The 18,897-nt window shown below is 49.5% G+C and overlaps 1 protein-coding gene across 4 annotated transcripts in view; it reads left to right on the top strand.

Moving 5' to 3' along the window:
• Nucleotides 1-16,942, top strand: part of MAB21L3 (mab-21 like 3) — a 47,109-nt gene extending 30,167 nt beyond the window's left edge. Inside the window, exons 7-8 of one of the 4 annotated variants that reach the window (XR_004527689.2) lie at nucleotides 13,980-14,053; nucleotides 14,498-16,942. The gene's annotated coding sequence lies outside the window, so the exon portion shown is untranslated. Of the gene's footprint in view, nucleotides 1-6,191; nucleotides 6,297-13,979 lie in introns of those variants that run through there. The other 3 variants (XR_004527690.2, XR_004527688.2, XR_004527691.2) reach the window with 3 other exon arrangements.
• The last annotated feature ends 1,955 nt before the right edge of the window (nucleotides 16,943-18,897 follow it).

Genomic DNA, 18,897 nt, shown 5'->3' with positions numbered 1-18,897 from the left:
TAAATGTTGTCATCCCTCTCTTGAGGGCTCAGTCCTGAGCTCTCTTCTCTTCAGACTCTACACATGCAGTCTAGGCAACTTGACTCACTCCTATAGCTCCAGATACCATCTATCATCCCAGGATGTCCAGGTGCACAGCTCTAGCCAAACCTTCCTTGTGAATTCCAGATAATTCCCACAGACCGCCTCCACCTGATGTTTCACAGGCTGTTCCAACCTAACGTGTTGCTCCCACCCCCAAAGGTGAGCACCCTGACTTGGCTCACGTAATTCTTATAGAAAACTCCTCAAGGGGATACTCTACTCTTCTGTGTCAGTCCTCAGCTCACAATCCTCCAGTCACTTCCCATCTCACTCACATGAAAATCCAAAGGTCCTGGATGACCTGGAGCCCCTGCCTCTATAAATCTATCTCCTCCTGCTTTTCCCCTTTCTCACACTCATCTCCAGTCACACTGCTGCCTTCCTTGTTCTTCCTGGAACACTCTAAATGTGACTTCACCTTAGGATTTTTGTACTTGCTGTCCCCTCTGTCTGGAGACCTTCCCTAACTTCCTTACGTAAAATAGTATCACTGGTCCCCATCCCGTCTTCACCCAAGTCTTGACATGTTCTACCCTCCTTCTCTGCTTTATCACCACCTGGATGCCCTATCTATCTATCTATCTATCTATCTACCACCAGAGGGAAAGCCCCATAAGGAAGGGACTTTTATCTGTATTTTCAAGGTTGTATCTTTACAACCCTAGGCACACAGTAAGTGCCCCATAAATAATGTGTTGAATGAAAATGTTTGCAAAACTTTTTCAAAAATTAACCATTCAGGTCTCAAGTTTCTTGGACTTTGACATGCATTCAGATTTGTTTCTTTCCTTAAAAGCCATAGAATCGCAAAATGTTCTAGCTTGAAGAGATAGTGGAGGTCTTTACAGTTACAGTAAAGGAAACCGAGGTTCAGACAGGTTGAATGACTATTTGGGCTCAAATCACAAACTTTGAGGTAGTTTGTAATTCAAAGGCTAAAGTGCTTTTCCTTTCAAAAGCCCTTGAAACTTCTCAAGTGCAAACCTAAGAAATGTAGGAAATGAAGTGTCACACTGGCCAGTCATACATTTTTGGTGATTCTTTCTCGTCTGTGCCCTCTGCTCTGATTCACTCCCCTCACCCTCCACCCTGTTTCCTTTTTCCTGGTTGTTAGGACAACAGCATGGGTGGGAACCCTTGTGGGACACGGAGACTTGCTTTTGTTCTCTCTTTTTATCTCTATCTCTTTCTCTCCCCAAAGAAGAATTAGAAGAGTCCTGTCACTTCTTTTCTCTGAATTCAAAATATATTGGTGGGTTTAAAAGACATGACTATGTGGAAGAATTAAGAAAAATAACCCTAATGACCACAGAGAGATCCTGGGGCTCACATGGGCATCCTCTTTATTTTATAGCTGAGAAGGCAGAGGCCAAAAGAGAGGATGGAAAATGATTTGCTCAAATTTATTATGTCCCAAATTGAACTCTCGAGTTCCCCTCTCAACCCTGCCCTCACCTCTGTAAATGGAATCATTATTCAACTGTTTGCTTCAGCCAGAAACCTAGGAGTCATCCTTGAGCCCTCTTTCCATCACCCATACCCTCAATCCACCAGCAGATCCTTTTGGCTCTACTTTCTAAATATAGTCCAAGTATGACTCCCCACACCCACCAAGCTGCCCCACTGCCAGGCCACTTTGTCCTCCTCTCCTTTCTAGACTCTGCGGGGTTTTCCTAATTGGTCCCTTACACCCACTCATGCCACCTCACCCCATCCCATAAGAGCCTCCTCCACACAAGAGCCAGAGTGGTCTTTTCCACACGCACATCGAATCATGTGTTTTCCCTGCTCTAATCCTTCCACCACCTTCCCATCACTCTTAGAAAAAACTTGAAACTCCCTCCCATGGCTCACAAGACCCACACAATCTGCTGCTCCCCTCTCTGCCCTCACCCACTACCACTCCCCTTCACTCTGTGCCGGGGACAGGACACTGGCTCTCTCGTTTTGTTTCAAACACACCAAGTGAACACCAAGTTCCTGCCCCAGGGCCTTTATACCTGTCTGCCCCCCTGCTCAGAAATCCCTTGCCCACTCCTCCCTGACCCGTCTAACAGTTAGCAACCCATCCCTCTGTGCTTGCCCTGCTTTATTCTCCCCATAGTGGGTTGGCTGGTCCCCTGTTAGAATGTAAGCTCTGTGCCAACAGAGGGTTAGTTATCTTGCTAACTGCTGTATCTCCTGCGCCCAGAACAATGTTGGTGCAGAGCAAGTGCTCGATGCATATTGGTTAAATGGATGAAGGAGTGAATGATTTTCCTCCGTGACAGGCATCTGCTTCCTCACAAGGCCTGGACTTGAACCCAGGTCTTCTGACTCTCGGGCCAGGCTCTTTCCCGCACAAAGTAACATTTTGAGGGGTTGAAGAATCACATCTTTAGATTTAGAGAAAGAGGAATTACCTCTGGCTCCAGAAGCCTTTTTCCAGGAAGGGCCTGGTTCCTCTCTCGTTGCAGAGCACAGCAGTGGTGCGGCAAAGCCAGGATGCGCACTCATGCTGCAGACGCGACGGTGGCATCTCAGCCTCCCTCCACCGCCAGTGGGGATACGGGCACATATTTGTTGTAGAGTGTTTGCCAGATACAGCTAGTCAGCCAGCATCCAACACATGTGTTTTGTGACTGTAAGCCCCCCACACACTTTGCATTAAACAAAGGCCCTCAGGCCCTCACCCTCCCTTCCTGCCAAGCGTGGCTACGAATAATAGTGGCAGAAAGTCTCCGAGTCTAGACCATGCATTTCCGCTCATTCAGCCAGCTTTATTTTTGGCTGTGTGACTTCTTCTGTGAACTTAACATCTTCTGTGCTTGGACGTTGTAACCTGTGACTCTCTGGTCAGGACCTACTCCTTGAACACTGGTGCAAAAGACCAGTGAGAGTGCTCCTGTGGGAGTGAATGTGGTTGTAAATGAACGAAACGCCTGGACAACCTAATGCAGAACGCTTCGTGATCACGTGAAATGTCACTTCCCTCTTCAGGGCACAAAGGGATATTAGGGTATTGGGTCCAGCACCCAGGATATTGCGTGCTCGCTAGGGAGTGCCCCAACGCGTCGTTTGAGACCTGGGAGACCAGCCGAGCAAGCCAGGCTGCCCTAGGAGAGAAAGGCACAGCTGGGGACATTTGCTGGGGCAGGGGTGGTGGCAGGGGTCAAAGGGAGCTGAGCTCTGGCTCCTGCCCTGCGCTTATCCCCATCGCCACAGCCGCTCAGGCGGGGCCCCTCCTCTCCTCTTGCGCTTTCTTCTCTCCTGCCTCCTTCCGGGATGTTTGCCCACACAGTGAGATGCGAGGGGCATCAGGAATGCTCCCTGCCCTTGACTGTGGCCAGGGGCTACCATTAGTGACTGGTGCCCTTGGTACCCAGGACTTGGGCTCTTGAAGGAGTAAGGACGAGAAGGAAAGAGGGTGGAAGCGGGCACCCTCGGCTCTGCGCAGGGCGGACCTGGTAAAACCCTCCGCGGGCTGGGCTGCAGGGGGTGGGGGGCGGGGGACTGGGGACGGGCGGGTGGGGTGGGTGATTAAAAGGACGGGATCTATGGGGCGGGGCGGCCGTGGCGCTGCGGTGCAGGGCAGCAGGGGGCGCCCGCGGCTCCCTCCAGCGGACCCGCCTCCGCAGCTCCGAACCTGGGGAAATTCCGCCCTCCCAGAGCCAGCCGGCCGCGGGGACTAGACCGGGACACTGCGGACCTCGGCGCCGCTCGGCCCTCTCCAGCTGTCGGGAGCTTGCAGCACCCGCTCCCAGCGGCCCCACCCGGGCCCTGCATCCACAGCTTACCCAGTGCCCAGCAAGGCTGTTCCGATCCACAGGGCTGGCCGTGCTCCCTGGGCCCCTCTTTGCAGTGGGGAGTGTTTATTGCACGAGGAGAGGCATGGCCACTCCAGCACAGACCTATCTGTGCCGCTGTAGGTCGCTCGCCCGCCTTCCCTGCAAGGTTGAAGCGGCCACGGGAGAGGGAAGAAAGTTGCCGCGCTCCTGTGGTCCCCTTTTCCTTAGATAATGCCTGTAGGAAAACGCGAGGGAAAAGTAGAAGCCCAGAGGCGTCCCGGTAGGAGGGTTGAGGAGAGGGTGAATGTTCCAGGATCGGAAAGGAAAGGACGTCCAACAAGGCATGTGGACACTTCCATCGTGCCGGGCACATTTGCTGAGTGTTTTATGCTTTCTCTCATTTAATCCCCTCAATAGCTCTTTGAGGTAGGTAGGCATCATCAACCCATTTTGCTGATGAGCTGAATGGAGGCCGAGGGAGTCAGAGAAATTCCCCCAAGGTCACCCTGCTGGAGGTGAACAGGGCCATGTTTTGTGCACTTGGCCTAATGAATTTCTCACAGTGTAGGTGACAGTAGAGACACGTGGAGCAAAGCAGACTAGGACCTGGGTTCCAAGTGGAAGGCTCTGCCCTTCCTGCTGGCTCTGCAGCCAAACCAGCCTGCAGGAACCAAGGGAGAGGGGCCTGGCAGGAAGGGACCCACACCCTCTGCTCTGGACATAGGACATTCCTCACATGGACAGGGTTCAAGGTCCTCAGGGAAGGGGGGATGGGTGGAGCACATGGCATGAGAATGCGAGAGGGAGAGAGAGCTGTTCTTACAATGTTGCCCTGGGCTAAAATTTTCTAAACAGCACCTTTGAACGCTATAAAAAAATCCTCAAAACTCACTTTCGCAGGAGTTAATCATTCACTCTCTCCACAGGCCAGATGATCTTTGCCATGTGGTTGCGCTTTTGTTTGCTTTTCTTAAAAATCCTGGAGTTTGTAATTGGACCAATGTCCTTGCAATGAGGAAGAAAGGAATTTGGGGTTCAGGACAAAGCTTGGTTTTCTTCCTTGCCCTCCATCTCCCAGGAGTTTGGAAACGTTTTCTCAGTGAGAGGTTATGAATTCAGGACTCAGAATAAGTTGATCATCTATAGCTGTGGCCCTGGGGGGAGGGGGCAGTGCTATATGTGGCAGACCCTAGGAGACAAAGCATACCAGAAACAAAAAACGAATAAAATCCAAGTCACCACCCATCCTGCAGCTGATTCCTTTAGGAGCTTGCTTTTATCTGGGTGGCAGCTACGTTTACCAACAGAGATCATTTCCTTACTACGTACCCTAATCAGCTTTGCACTTAGAGAGATGCAAGCTAGGGACTGTTCTATTTTAACATTTCAATCACCTTAAAGTTCATTGACCTCTTGTAAGAATTCGGTAGGCAGATTGGCTGTGTGACCTTGGGCAAGTCACCCAACCCCTCTAGACCTCAGATTCCCCTTCTGTACAGAGGAGGAGTGAGCTCCAAGGTCCCTTCCAAGGCCAGTTCTCTGCAGCCCGTAATCCTGCAGGCTGCCGTCAAAGGCTCCCCCAGCTCTGTTCCGTTGACTATTTTTGGCTCAGTGATTAGAGGGCTTGTCGGCCATACCCATATCTCTAACATTCTGACAGCTGACTGGACATTCTCACTAGACTTCCCAGTGGGCCCTCCATCTTCAGATGCCCCAAGCAGACACGTCCCTCCCTTCTGCCCCTCTTCTCAGCCTAACTCCTCTGACTTCCCCTTTTCTCTTCCTGGCCCGGGAGCTGGGCACCTCAAAACCATCTTTGCAAACTTGCTGTCCTTCAGCTTCCGTAATTCCTTCAGTTGCTGAGACCTGAACAGGCTGTCTTATGTGACGTGCCCCTCTTCTGCATAGTCTCACGACTTCTACCCAGTTCAGGCCCTTGTTACCTGTCACAGGAGCTCTCACTACTGCCCTCGCACCCTCAACAGCGCCCCTGCTTTCACTCCCTCACTTTCACTCCACCCATAGGAAGTGTCACTACTGGATCACTACACTAATCTCCGGCTCTAGCCAGCCTCTCCCCACTACAGACACTTGAATGGTTTCCTGTGGCCAAGTGAACAAACTACCACCTGCCCCCCCCATGTAGGCCCAACCTAATGCCCCCTTCGCACGCCCCCTTTGCTTCAGCCAAACTTCGCGTCCCTCACCCAGCCTACTGTTCATCGTCCCCACGCTCTTCCTGTTCTGTCTGGAACACGGACAACTCCCGTACCTGCCTATAAAAACGACCTCTTCATCAAGGCCCAGTGCAAATGCTATGTTTTCCTTGAAACTTTCTAGGAGACCCCCATGAAGGATCAATTTCTCCTGGATTCATTCAGTCAGCAAGTATTTACTGAGGATCAGCTGTGCCCCAAGTTCTGTTCTGGGCACTGAGAATTTGGGGGCGAATGAGGTAGGTGAGTTTCTGCTCCCAGGGAGCTTACTGTTGAGGGTGACAGAACACACACAAGCAAACAGACAAGAAAATGATCGATTCTAATAAGTACGGTGGGGGAACTCTTGGAGTCACCGGCCCTGATTACAGTCTACTTGTAACGTGCTTAGTTGTCATCAAACACTACCTGGTAAACCCTCTGAAGGAAGAATCTGAGTCTCACTTCTCTTTGGAACTTCCAGGATGCCAACGTCATCCCTTCTGTGTAGTGGCCCCTCCGTGTGTGTTTGTGAAAGGAAGGAAAGAAGGAAGGGAGGACAGGAAGAAAGGAAGGGAGGAAAGAAGACAGGGATTTGGAAAACATTGAACAAATACGCCTAGCCAGCAGTGGAGCTGTATTTGTTAAATTCACAGTATGTTCTTATCTTGCATTTGTCATCTTTGCAATCCCTAGAGATGGCTTTCGCTGAGAGAACCTCACTCCAGGTAGGAGAGGCGACATAGGGCAGGGCAAGGGTGCTGTACAAACCCAGGATTTCGTCCCTGCCTCACCACGTGACTCTGGAGAGTTTCGAGCAAGTTCCTTAATCCCGCGGACCCTTAGCTTCCTCAAAAGGGGATCATAAAACCTGCCTCACAGAAATGGAAAATCAAATAAGGCAGCATGTGAGAAATTGCTTCTTAAACTAAAGTACCCCATAATCTTGAAATTAATTCAGGATTATTCTAGGGCCTTGTACTGGCTTTCTTTGCAGAACACTAAGGCAGGCTATCTGCCCCCCAAAGAAGAAAGCTTCTGGATATAGGGATATTTTAAAATATTATTTCTAAATCTACCTTTTTTTTTTTTTTTTTCCGACCCCACCTTGCGGGATCAACTTAGTTCCCCAGTCAGAGATTGAACCCAGGCCCTCGGCAGTAAAAGTGCAGGGTCCTAACCACTGAGCACCAGGCAGTCCCCTAAATCTACCATTCTTGATTCTTAAGGAAGAAAGAGTCCTGGGTTCCCAGGATAACCTCAGGCTGCCTGAGAAGCAATTGGGTTCTCTCTTACTCGTCCTTAAAACATGTCCTCCTAGGGTTGTGCCTCCTCCAGCATTAGGATTTGTTGCTTCAAGCACGGGAGCCACACAATTGGCTTCCCTAAAAAGCATGTCCCCGTGCCTCATGCTCCCAAAAAACAAGGGGAAGTCATCTCTTGCCCTTTGCTGTGATTTGCTAGTGCTGGTATATGAAATATGGCTCGCCCGTACCCTCTGCTCACAAAGCACAGGTTACAAAGACCCTGCAAACTCCTCCCTTAGCCTACTGCTCCCTTCCAACGTAGCCTCAGACTCAGTTTTACATCTTCTGTGCCTTCCAGAATGCTCTCATCCCTGCAGCCCCCATGCCAGACTTAACTCCCGTGAGGTTGGAATGGTAGGGAATGACTCAGCCTCGGGATGCTGGCAGAATCAAGCCTGATGTACTGTATCACTCCAGCAAGATGTGATTTCAATAGGGTGACCACTGGGAAATAAACCGGCCCCTTGCTTGTCCAGAGTTTCCTGATGGGTTCTAGCATTTTGGCAAAATTTCCTGCAGAGCCTTGAGCTGTGATTCCATTTTAAGATTAAGTCCTTTGAAAATGGCTTTTGGCCAGTAAGACCTACTTCTCTGATGAAGAAGGGATATATGCAATTACTTGTATCAAATACCTCTCTTGATATTTGATAAATACTAATTGAATTGAAAGAAGGGGAGAGATATACAAAAAAAAAATACAATCGCTCGTTAGCACGCTTCTCATTGGTGTGTTTCTGGCACATAACCCACTCCTCTCGGACCACCTCCATCAACAGGACCCCAGGGGGTGTGCCTCCCCAGGTCCTGCTCTCTCCTCTGCCCTTAACTCACATGCTTTTTGAGGAGGGTGGGGGTGAGGAGTAGAGGGAGGATCTCTAAGAGAAGGGGTTTAATGAAGTTGCAGGGAATTAGAGAAAATATTGATAGGATGGAATACCGTGGCAATCTTCATTCTCGCTCCTCCACTCACACCTCCCGCTGCTTCCTTGGAACGCGGTAGAATACCTTACCCTCACTGTAGGAAAGAAAATCATAAGATGAAAAGAAACCGCATGGAGAGCAGGCATTTAAAGAGTGGAAGGCTTCTCTGTTGCAGGTGCACTGAACTCTCAGGGGGATGGAGTTACCTGTCGTGGCCGGGAGCTAGACCACAGCTTCCCTGCGCTGTGAGCTCCCAACCCCTTCTCCAGTGAGGTCCCAGCTGCCACTGCCCTTGAGCAGGATTGCTCCTGGATTCGCTTTCTATCCAGGGGACAAGGAATTTCACTGCCATCACCATCGGGTGGTACAAGCACAGAGCCAGGGGAGTGCTAGTGGGAATCTGGGCTTATAAGACCTTCCACTGAGGGTCTGCGCCTGTAGCTTGACTCTCCTCATTAATACACAGGAGGACATTTCACCTAAGACTCAGATTCCCCGTCTGCAAAAATGAGACCAGTAATACATACCTCATACGACTGTAGTTGAAGGGATTTTGTGAAATGTGTTTGAAAGCACACTTTGTATCGAAAGATAAACCATAATGGAAAAGAATATAAAAAAAGAACGTCTCTAGGTGTATAACTGAGTCACTTTGCTGTACAGGAGAGATTGCCACAGCATTGTAAATCAACTCTACTTCAACAAAACAATAAAGTATAATACAAATGCTAGTTACCATTGTCACAAAGATAGCATACACACACACCACACAATTTTTTAAACTTTACTGTAGAAACTAACATACCGTAAAATTGGTTTGTGTGTGTGTGTGTGTACATTTCTATGACTTGCGATACATTTATAGATTTTTGCAACCATCACCACAGTGAGAATATAGAAGAATATCATTGCCTCATTCATTCACTGAAGGACATTTAGTCGTGCTGTGTTATTATTGTACTACATCGCTGGATTCAAGTTGCTAATATTTTGTTGAGAATTTTACATCTTTGTTCATGAGAGATATGGATCTGAAGTTTTATTTTCTTGTAATGTCTTCATCTGGTTTCGGTATCAGTGTTAATTTTGGCCCCATCAAATAAGCGGGGAAGTGTTTCTTCCTCTTCTCTTTGCCCTTATTTCTTCTTGAAATGTTGGTTATAATTTACCAGTGAGACCATCTGGGCCTGGAGATTTCTGCTTTTTCTTTTTGGCCACACTGCGCAGCATGCAGGATCTTGTTCCCCCACCAGGGATCGAACCCACGCCCCCTGAAGTGGAAACATGGAGTCTTAACCACTGGACTGCCAGGGAAGTCTCAAGATTTCTTCTTCAAACTTTTTTTTAAATTAATTAATTAATTTATAGCTGCGTTGGGTCTTCGTTGCTGCGCGTGGGCTTTCTCTAGTTGCGGCGAGCAGGGGCTACTCTTTGTTGTGGTGTGCAGGCTTCTCATTGCGGTGGCTTCTCTTGCTGCGGAGCATGGGCTCTAGGCGCACGGGCTTCAGTAGTTGTGGCACGTGGGCTTCAGTAGTTGCGGCTCACGGGCTCTAGAGCGCAGGCTCAGTGGTTGTGGCACAGGGGCTTAGTTGCTCTGAGGCATGTGGGATCTCCCCGGACCAGGGCTCAAACCCATGTCCCCTGCATTGGCAGGCGGATTCTTTACCACTGAGCCACCAGGGAAATCCATGGCAGGTGGATTCTTAACCACTGCGCCCCCCGGGAAGTCCCCTCAAATGGTTTTAAAACTATTAGTTCAATGTCTTTAGTCATTATAGGACTATTCAGATTATCTATTTCATCATGACTGAACTGATAGTTTGTGGTTTCTGAGAAACTGGTCCAAGTCACCTAAATTGTCAGACTTGTGTGTGTAGAGTTGTTCATAGTACTTCCCTTATTATCTCTTTAATGTCTACAGGGTCTATAGTGATATCTCTCTTTTATTCCTGATGTTGGTAATTTGTGTCTTCTGTCCTTTTTAAACTAGACGTTTATCAATTTTATTGATCTTTTCCAAGAACCATCTTTTGGTTTCACTGATTTTTCCCTATTGTTTTTCTGTTTTCATCTTTATTGATATCTGCTCTTTTTGTTTGTTTGTTTTTGAAGCATCTCTTTTTTTAAAAATTTATTTTATTTATTTATTTTTGGCTGTGTTGGGTCTTTGTTGCTGTGCGGGCTTTCTCTAGTTGCAGCTGGGGGGGCTACTCTTTGTTGCAGTGTGCAGGCTTCTCATTGCGGTGGCTTCTCTTGTTGCCGAGCACAGGCTTTAGGCACACGGGCTTCAGTAGCTGTGGCATGTGGGCTCAGTAGTTGTGGCATGCGGGCTTCAGTAGTTGTAGCTCACGGGCTCTAGAGCACAGGCTCAGTAGTTGTGGTGCACGGGTTTAGTTGCTCCGCGGCATGTGGGATCTTCCTGGACCAGGGCTCGAACCCGTGTCCCCTGCATTGGCAGGCGGATTCTTAACCACTGTGCCACCAGGAAAGCCCTGATATCTGCTCTTATTTTGTTATTTCCTTCTTTCGGCTGGCTTTGGATTGATTTTGCTCTTCTTGGTCTAGTTTCCTAAGGTATAAGCTTGGATGATTGATTTGATATCTTTCTTCTTTTCTACTATAAGCATTTAATCCCTTAAGTTTCCCTCTAAGCACTGCTGTAAGTACATCCCATAAATTTTGATATGTTATATTTTCATTTTCATTTGGTTCAAAATATTTTCTAATTTTCCTTGAGACTTCCTCTCTGACTAATGGATTATTTTTAAGTGTTTTATTTAATTTCCAAGAGTGTAGAGATTTTCTCACATATGCTTCTATGACCATTAAACCTAGGAGTACTGCAGAAATCTTAAAAAGCCGTTAGTTTGTGTGTGTGTGTGTGTGGTACGCGAGCCTCTCACTGTTGTGGCCTCTCCCGTTGCAGAGCACAGGCTCCGGACGCGCAGGCTCAGCGGCCATGGCTCACGGGCCCAGCCGCTCCGCGGCATGTGGGATCCTCCCGGACCGGGGCACGAACCTACGTCCCCTGCATCAGCAGGCGGACTCGCAACCACTGCTGCACCAGGGAAGCCCCAAAAGCCGTTAGTTTTAAAACTCAATAACTTATTGAACACCTCCTGTGTGCAAGGCACTAGGCTAGGTACTGTTTTGGGTCCAAGGCTGCATGAGATTTAATTCCAGCCTTCAAGGAATTGACTGTCTAGGAGGGAAGCCAAGACTTTGGCAAATAAATGGGATGCATGGTGGTCGGTGATACATGCTTCTGCGTGATGCAGAGCAGCACGGCAGTGGGGGTCTCTTCCAGCTGAGGTGGTCAAGGTCAAGAGTGTGAGGTGGACCTTGAAAATGGGTACGATTTCTACAGTGATGGTCTTAGGGAAGGCCATTTCTAGTTAGACAGAACTTTGGTTGGCAGTGGCAGTAGCTCCTGCCCTGTGGGCACCTCTCCTCCCGTGCCCAACTGAGCCTGCTGCCACTTGACACACTTGACCTGCTCAGTCCACACGTATCTGGGGAATGGACTCGTGAGACTCACTAGACTGAGGGTCTTCTAAAGGTTGGAGGCAGCTCCCAACGCCTTTAGAGAAAGGGGTATTGTTGTGTGTTTTCTGGGCCAGCAGAGGTAAAGGTGGGGGTGATAAAAATAAAAACGAAGATCAAAAGAGTATTCTACCTCCATCCTGCAAACTCACAGACAGAGCTGGTCCTTCAGCTTTGTCAGAAATTGAGCTAAGAACGTGGAAGTCAAGGACTCGAGACAATCGAGCGACTCATTGGCAGACCCTGGAACACGCTGCCAGGTTGTGACCGTGAGTCAAATTACCTCTGGGATTCTGGCCTCTCTGGCCCACAGAAGCCAGGAAATGCTGGAGTCGCTGAAGCCAGAGAAGAGTAGAATGACAAGGGGTGGGAAAGAAAACATTTGTTTCAGGCCGGAGGTCTCCAGCTCATTGAAGAAACAGAGGGGAAAATGTGAGATGAAAATAGCTCCCATCCCTTCCAGACACCTGAGAGGTCAACCAACAAGAAAGACTTCTGGAGAAACTGAGAATTAATAGCCATAAGTCCTCATAACCACATCTTTTTCATTCTTCCTGAAGTTTCCAGTCATATTTCACTTCCTTTCCCATTTTTCTTTAAAAGATGATTCGCAGGGTCTGCTTCCAGCACATAAAAACAAAACAAAACCAAGGTTTCTGAAAATTTGGAATTTGCATTTTTTCCATCAATTTATTTTGCACTTGCATATTTTGTTTTTACTGAAGAATGATTGTACATGTGTTGGTGATTTAACAAGAAGGAAATACTTGTTTTAAGTCTTCTAGCAAAGACTAAAATAACTAGATTTAATTTTATTAAAAAAATTGTTTTTAAAGAAAATGGTTCATTTCTCATTGAATTTCTGTAGGCAACTTACTTAAACTCTGTCAGTCTCAGTCTCCTTATCTGTAAAACAGAGATAATAAAACCTACCTCATGGGGTTGCCGTGACGTGGGGGAAGATAAGATAGCAATCTTAAGAGCACCTTGCACTGCTGAGCAAGTGCAGAACCAAGGTATGGATATGAACTGCATGAATAAATCAATGACAGAGTAAATCACCCCAACGCCTTATGACGTCCTATCTTGGAACTTCCACATAATGCTATAAAATTGGAACTAATCGTGGTGCCTTAGTATCTGGCCCCCAGATGAAAGGTCGACATGACCTGTTTTCTTGTGCAAACTACTTTGTTTTAAAGAGAGGTAATTCTAAAGCAGCAAGAATTTTTATAAAGAACTAGCTTCTGATTTATGCAAAAACAAGATGTCCTGAGGGGTTTTCTATTTTTTATGGTGCTTTATAGTTCATAAATGACCTTAACATGCCTCATCTCTTTTGCATTTCCAAAATCACCCCCAGAAAAAGGCTGGGAAGGGATCAATCACTTTGGCTTTACAAATGGGGAAGTGAAGACTCCAAGAGAGTAAAGAACTCACCCATGGCTAATAAGGGCTAGAAGTAGTCTCAAACCTAGACTCTTATGCCCAATTCTGTCTCTATGGTCTAGAGGACTATGGTTAAAGCTCTTTAAAAGATGACTGAACCCTTTTGTACTTATTGTGCATTTTCCTACAGTGCCTACAAGCATCTGAGTCATAGTTTAGACTAATATTTCATTAGTTTTCATGATGACAGTATGTGAGAGTTTACCTATATTACTTAGTTTGCAACGTGTGCTTAAACTCCAAGTATATAATGGGATGAAGTGGGGGAGGAAGAGGGAGTCAGGTGGGCTATTCCACAGGCTGCTGTGGGCTTCCTGGATTGACCACTAACCAAGCCTCTGCACTGCATGGTTCCTGCCACTTGGTTGTCCATTTTCGATTCATCTTGCCCACTTGCAGTTTCGTGCCTCCCCAAATTCAACAGGGGCCAGGCCTCGCAGATGGATCTGGCCTGCTCAGGACAGATTATGACACAGTTTAAGGAATACCTGCGTCCGTTCAGACTCCCCAGGTGATCTTACCGGGATAACCCTGCTCAGGGCAGTCCTCGGAAGACACAGTAAGCTACAGTGGGTCCTGAGGTTGTGCCTGGGATCCCATGAAAAACCCAGGAGTGTCCTCGCCTCAAGGCATACAGTCTCATTTCTCCTGTTTGTACTACCTAAACAATCGGATCTGCGAAGGAATTGGTTCTCTAATGCCTTTTCTTTCAGTGAATTCCCAACATTATTTCACGTTACCGGAAGCCGTGAGAAAGAAGCATCAACCGGCCAGCCCGTGTCCCTCGGTGAGTTGCTGTCACATTGCCCAGGACCACCCACATTGCCCAGGACCACCCACATTGCCCAGGACCACATTGCCCAGGACCGGGATGCTTAGCGTCCCGGGTGCCTGGGTACCAAGTGTTGCTAACCCCCTCCCCAGTCACTGTGACAACCAAACACATCCACCCAACCTCCTCCTGCCATTTTGAAATACCCATATGGCCCTCACATGAAAATCACTGAATTAGTTTGACGAGTGATTTTTTTGTTTAGAAATATCTTACCTAATGACAGAGGAGCTGGCAGGCTATGGACCGCAGGCAGAATTTATCCCATGGCCTGCTTTGTTGGGTGACTCTCAAGCTAAGAATGGTTTTCGTATTTTTAAAGAACTGGGAAAAGGAGAGGCAGCAATAGAGTCTGCATGCGGTCTGCAAAGTCTATATTTACTCTTTGGCCCTTTATAGGTAATATTCCCAACTCAACAAGCAATGACCAAGTGCCAAGCACGCTGCCAGGCGCTGGTGATCCCATGACGGATAAGACATCATCTTTGACCCGTGTGGGAGAAAATAAATGAGCCTTCACAGCAAGTGCAGTGGGGTCATACACACGTTGCTAGGGAAGCACCAATGAGGGTCACCCAGCTCAGCCTTGGGACTGAGGGCGTGCAGATGGGGGAGCCTTCCAAGAGGGGGCAGCAGGTAAAATGAGTCTGAAAAGAGAGGAAGCTATTAGCCAGGAGAAAGTGGGGGGAGGGTGATGAGGTAGAAAACAGCCTAGACAGACAGAAAGAGAGAGACAGAGGGGTGCAAAAGTTGTGAGCGGGACGTGAGGTAGAGAGTGTCACGGACTGAAGCTGGAGTGGGGTGCTGAAGTTTGTGCCTCACAGCTAGATGCTGGACTCTACCGGATTCAGATGCTGGCCCCGTCACTTAGGACCTGCGTGGCTTTAAGCAAAGTACTTAACCTTTGGTGCCTCATCTGTAACATGTGGTTGGGAAGAGTACCTGTCCCATGGGGCTGCTGAGAGCATTAGATGAGACAGTACATGCAAGGCATGCAGAACTGTGCCAGCCGATAATGAGCCCTTGGCGAACGGTGGTGATCGTTGTTGTTGCTGAGGTCATTGCTCTTATTATGCTCTCTGTGATGGGAAGGCACTGAAAAACTGTGAGCACCTACTGTGTACCTGTCTTTACGTGAGTCACCAGGAATACAGTGGTCTTACTCGTCTTATGACACCTGTACGAGACGTAGGCCTCACGGAAATCCAGTCAAAAAGGGTTGTGACTATGGGGCTCCCTGGTGCCAATTGCCGGAGTGTTCAGGAAATGGTAATGATCCAGCCATCCTTTGCTGAAGTTGCTTAGGATCAGCTGCAAGCGTAAGAGTGGGTATCTGAGAGCCCAGGGAGGCAGGTTGGCCAAAAGAAGGGCATTAAGAACTCCTCAAGTCGAAAGCCACGTGCTTCCCACTTTCTCCTAAAAGGAAAATACCAAACATGTTTAATAGTGGAGGAAAGTATCAAGCCTTCATGGTACCAGACTCACACTTGATGCTGGACAGCTTTTCTTTGCCTCAGTGGCCCTGTCAACTCAGCAACTCTCTGAAATTGCTTTGGCCTCATGGAATCCTTCCGTGGGTCTCTGCTTCTTCATACCCTCTCTGCGTGTCGTCCAATCCACAGCCTGGACAGACACGGGAGGCCCTCACCCATGAGTTGGGCCCACCTGGGTTTCTCTGCCCTGGAAGTGGAGTCCACAACTCAGCCAGGGCTTGTGCTGGACAGAAGGGGAGTCACTTCCTGCCCTCCCTTGTAGAGCATCCCTCTAGCTGCTCTGCTCCTGGGAGCTTCTCAGACACAAACTTAGCCTGCAAGAGAGGTGGGGAGGAAGTGCCAATTGGCTGCAGGCAGGTCTGCACCCCGTCAGCTCATTCCTCCTGCTGACAGTGCAGTGGGTTGAGAGAGCTCCCCTCCTTCTGTGGAGCCCTTCCAAGGCCTCTAAGCTGCTGGTGACCTGCAAGTTCAGTTGCCTCTCCGTGTGGGTTGGCCATGTGGCAGCGAACCCGCTGTGGGAGTTCTGAGGATGCAGCCCTCAGGTTGAGTATGGTGGTGGTGGGGTCCCCGGGATGCCCTTAGCCCACGTGCTGCTGTCCCCACTGCAGGAGCAGCCCGAGCCGGTAAGCCGGCAGCCTCCGCCCCGCAGCGCAGGGCCCGCGCTGGTCGGTCTCTGACTATGCAGTCTCTAATGGCTCTGGGTCCCTTTGAGGAGGAGGCATTCCCTTTGCTATTATTATCTAATAATGAGGCAGTGTTCCTGTTTTCTGAGGCTTTCTGGTTGAGCACACTGTACTCTGTGAGGAAATACGCTCTTATTTATTTTCTCTCCAGAATATCAAAGTTGACAGCACAGAGACATAGGTCTGTGGTCAGTTTCAGACCATTTACCTCTCCCGGTCCCACACTCCTCTCCCTGTCGCCTGCCCCTGGGCCTCCAGCCCTCTCACCCTCGTACCACCTCTTTAGGGCACTCACAGGGTACAGCACTCAGCACTTTGCTCCAATGTACCCATTTCATTCTTACAGTAGCTCTAGGAGGTAAGTAGTATTATTGTTCTCATTTCACAGCTGAGAAAACCTGAGGCCTGGAGAGGATCAGGCGGTTCAGTAACTTGCGCAGGGTCACACAGCTTGTCAGCAGCAGAGCACAGATTCAAACCCGGGCCATCTGACTCCATCATTTGTGCTTTTAACTCGTGCTATTCAGCCCCCAGGTCTGGTGCTTTTCCTGTGTGGCTCTACATACAGAACAAACTGGAGGTACGTGACAGGTGGCATCCGGGCCAGCGGACGCCGTGGAGCCGAGGACACAGTCGATCAGCGCAGACGACCTCCCACGTGAGAAGCGGAGCCCTGTGGAAGCCTTAGGCCATTCAAAGTGGATGCAGCTCTCCTTTCTCCCTGAGATGTTCCCAGAGCTTCTCAGGTAACCCCAGCTGCTGTGCCTGACATCCCTGTGGGAAGCCCAGCACCTCCAGGGCAATTCCTGGAATTCTCAAAGCTTCCTAGAACCAGACTTGGTTTGAGTAAATGAGCTACGGACAACTGGGTACTGGACGCCCGGGCTCTGGGACCAGCTGTCCGGGCACGGCCAGCAGTAGGCCACGGGGACCCTGCCCAGGAACACCCAGTGGACACATCTTGGGGTCTGTCATGGTGTCCCTCTGGGGCTGGGCCTGTCTGTGTAAACAGACACAGGTGTAATTCACAAGGGTGTGCTTCACAGGTTGTCCCTTTGTGTCTTTATCTTCCCCCACGTGTGTGTGTGTGTGTGTGTGTGTGTGTGTGTGTGTGTGTGTGGCTTATGTCAAATGTGGGTATGTACCAACATGAGCATAAAATGTGTCAAAGTCTGTGTGTGTGGAACAGAGAGGCTGGAGGTATGTAGCTGTGCGTCCACGTGTGTGCGAGTGGGCTGACTCTCCTAGCGGCTCTCAGCACACTCCTAGTGGCTTATAGCCACCTTGGCATTCCTCCTGTGCCGCTCCAAGGCCCTCAGCAATGTTCCAAGACCATCTGGGCCCTGTTTCGCAGAGCAGGCAAGCACTGAGGTGGCTTAGTTCTTTGTTGGCTTCCGTTCCTGTAGGAACAGCCCCTCCAGCTTTCCTCTACTCCCACTGGTTTCTGCTCTCCTCTGCTGCTCTGGCCCCCCCATGTGGACTGCCCCCTGGGCCCCATCAGAGGGAGCTGGCAAACGTTTGGTTTGGAGGCAGCTTTTGAGCTAAAGAAAAGACAGCACCCAAGAGTCCCCGGCGCCATGGCAGGACCATGTCCGTGAACCTCAGCATTCCACGCTCCATCCCCTTCTGATCTGAGCCTGTCCCCCCAACCCAGGTGGGCACAACTCATGGGGGAGGGCCCTCCCCTCTCCAGTCATTCTGCCTCTGATTGGTTCCAGTGGGGAGCAGCAGGACCCTCCGAGATGCCTCGGGGCTCCTCTCTAGATCTCTGAGGATTGTACTCACAGCCTCCACGGCGCCCTCAATGCTGGGAGAACTGGGGACTGTCAGGGCTGTGACAACCTGTGACTATTTGGACTTTGATGGAGAGGGAAAGGCGAAGCTGCTGATGGGATGTCAGGAGAGAGGTGCCAGTTCAAGAGGCAGATGTGGGAATTGGGTTCTGCAGCCTGGCAGGGAGCGGCAGCTCTTGGCACCGGCTGCCAGAGGGCGGATGCTAAGTCACTCCCTCTGCAGCAGTTCTCCTGCGCGATTTCGTGCGCTCCCTCCTCCTCAGCACCTGTGCCCGGGGCTTCGGGATGTGACTGACCACCCACCCCCCATGCTCTTTGGCAGTGGGGCTTAGGCAGGGTGCCCGCAGCTGGGGACTCTCTTAGGATGAGGGAAAACAATCAGAAAGCTCTGTGACGTCAGACAAAGTGCTTAAGCCCTCTGTGGCTGTTTTCTAATCTGTAAAGTGGGTATGGTAACAGGGTGGTGGTGAGAGTTGAGTTACTGTATGGAAAGCACTTAGGACAGTATCTGGCACGTAGAAAGCACTCAACAATTGTTTGCTACTATTAAGACAATCCCAGAGGTCAATCTGGCCTTTTCCCAGGGTTCGCAGGGCATGGGGGGTAAGGGAGGGTAGGGAGACCTGTCTTTCGTGGTGTCAAGCCTTGGAGGAAGGGAGCGTCAATGCCCTTCACCCCTGGAAAGGATTCACACTGTCCTGGAATTATTGGGTGCATCTGCGATGCCTGGTGGACCCAGCCCAGGGCCGCCTCCCTGTCAAGGCAGGTGAGGGCTGCAAGCATCGCAAAAACCCACCCTCCCAGGACAGGACCTGTCTTTCCGGGCTCTT

This window comes from Tursiops truncatus, chromosome 1 (assembly GCF_011762595.2).
Source record: "Tursiops truncatus isolate mTurTru1 chromosome 1, mTurTru1.mat.Y, whole genome shotgun sequence".
NCBI classification, from domain to species: Eukaryota; Metazoa; Chordata; class Mammalia; order Artiodactyla; family Delphinidae; genus Tursiops; species Tursiops truncatus.
The sequence above is the reverse complement of the archived record's forward strand: the minus strand, read 5'-3'. Positions and strand labels throughout refer to the sequence as shown.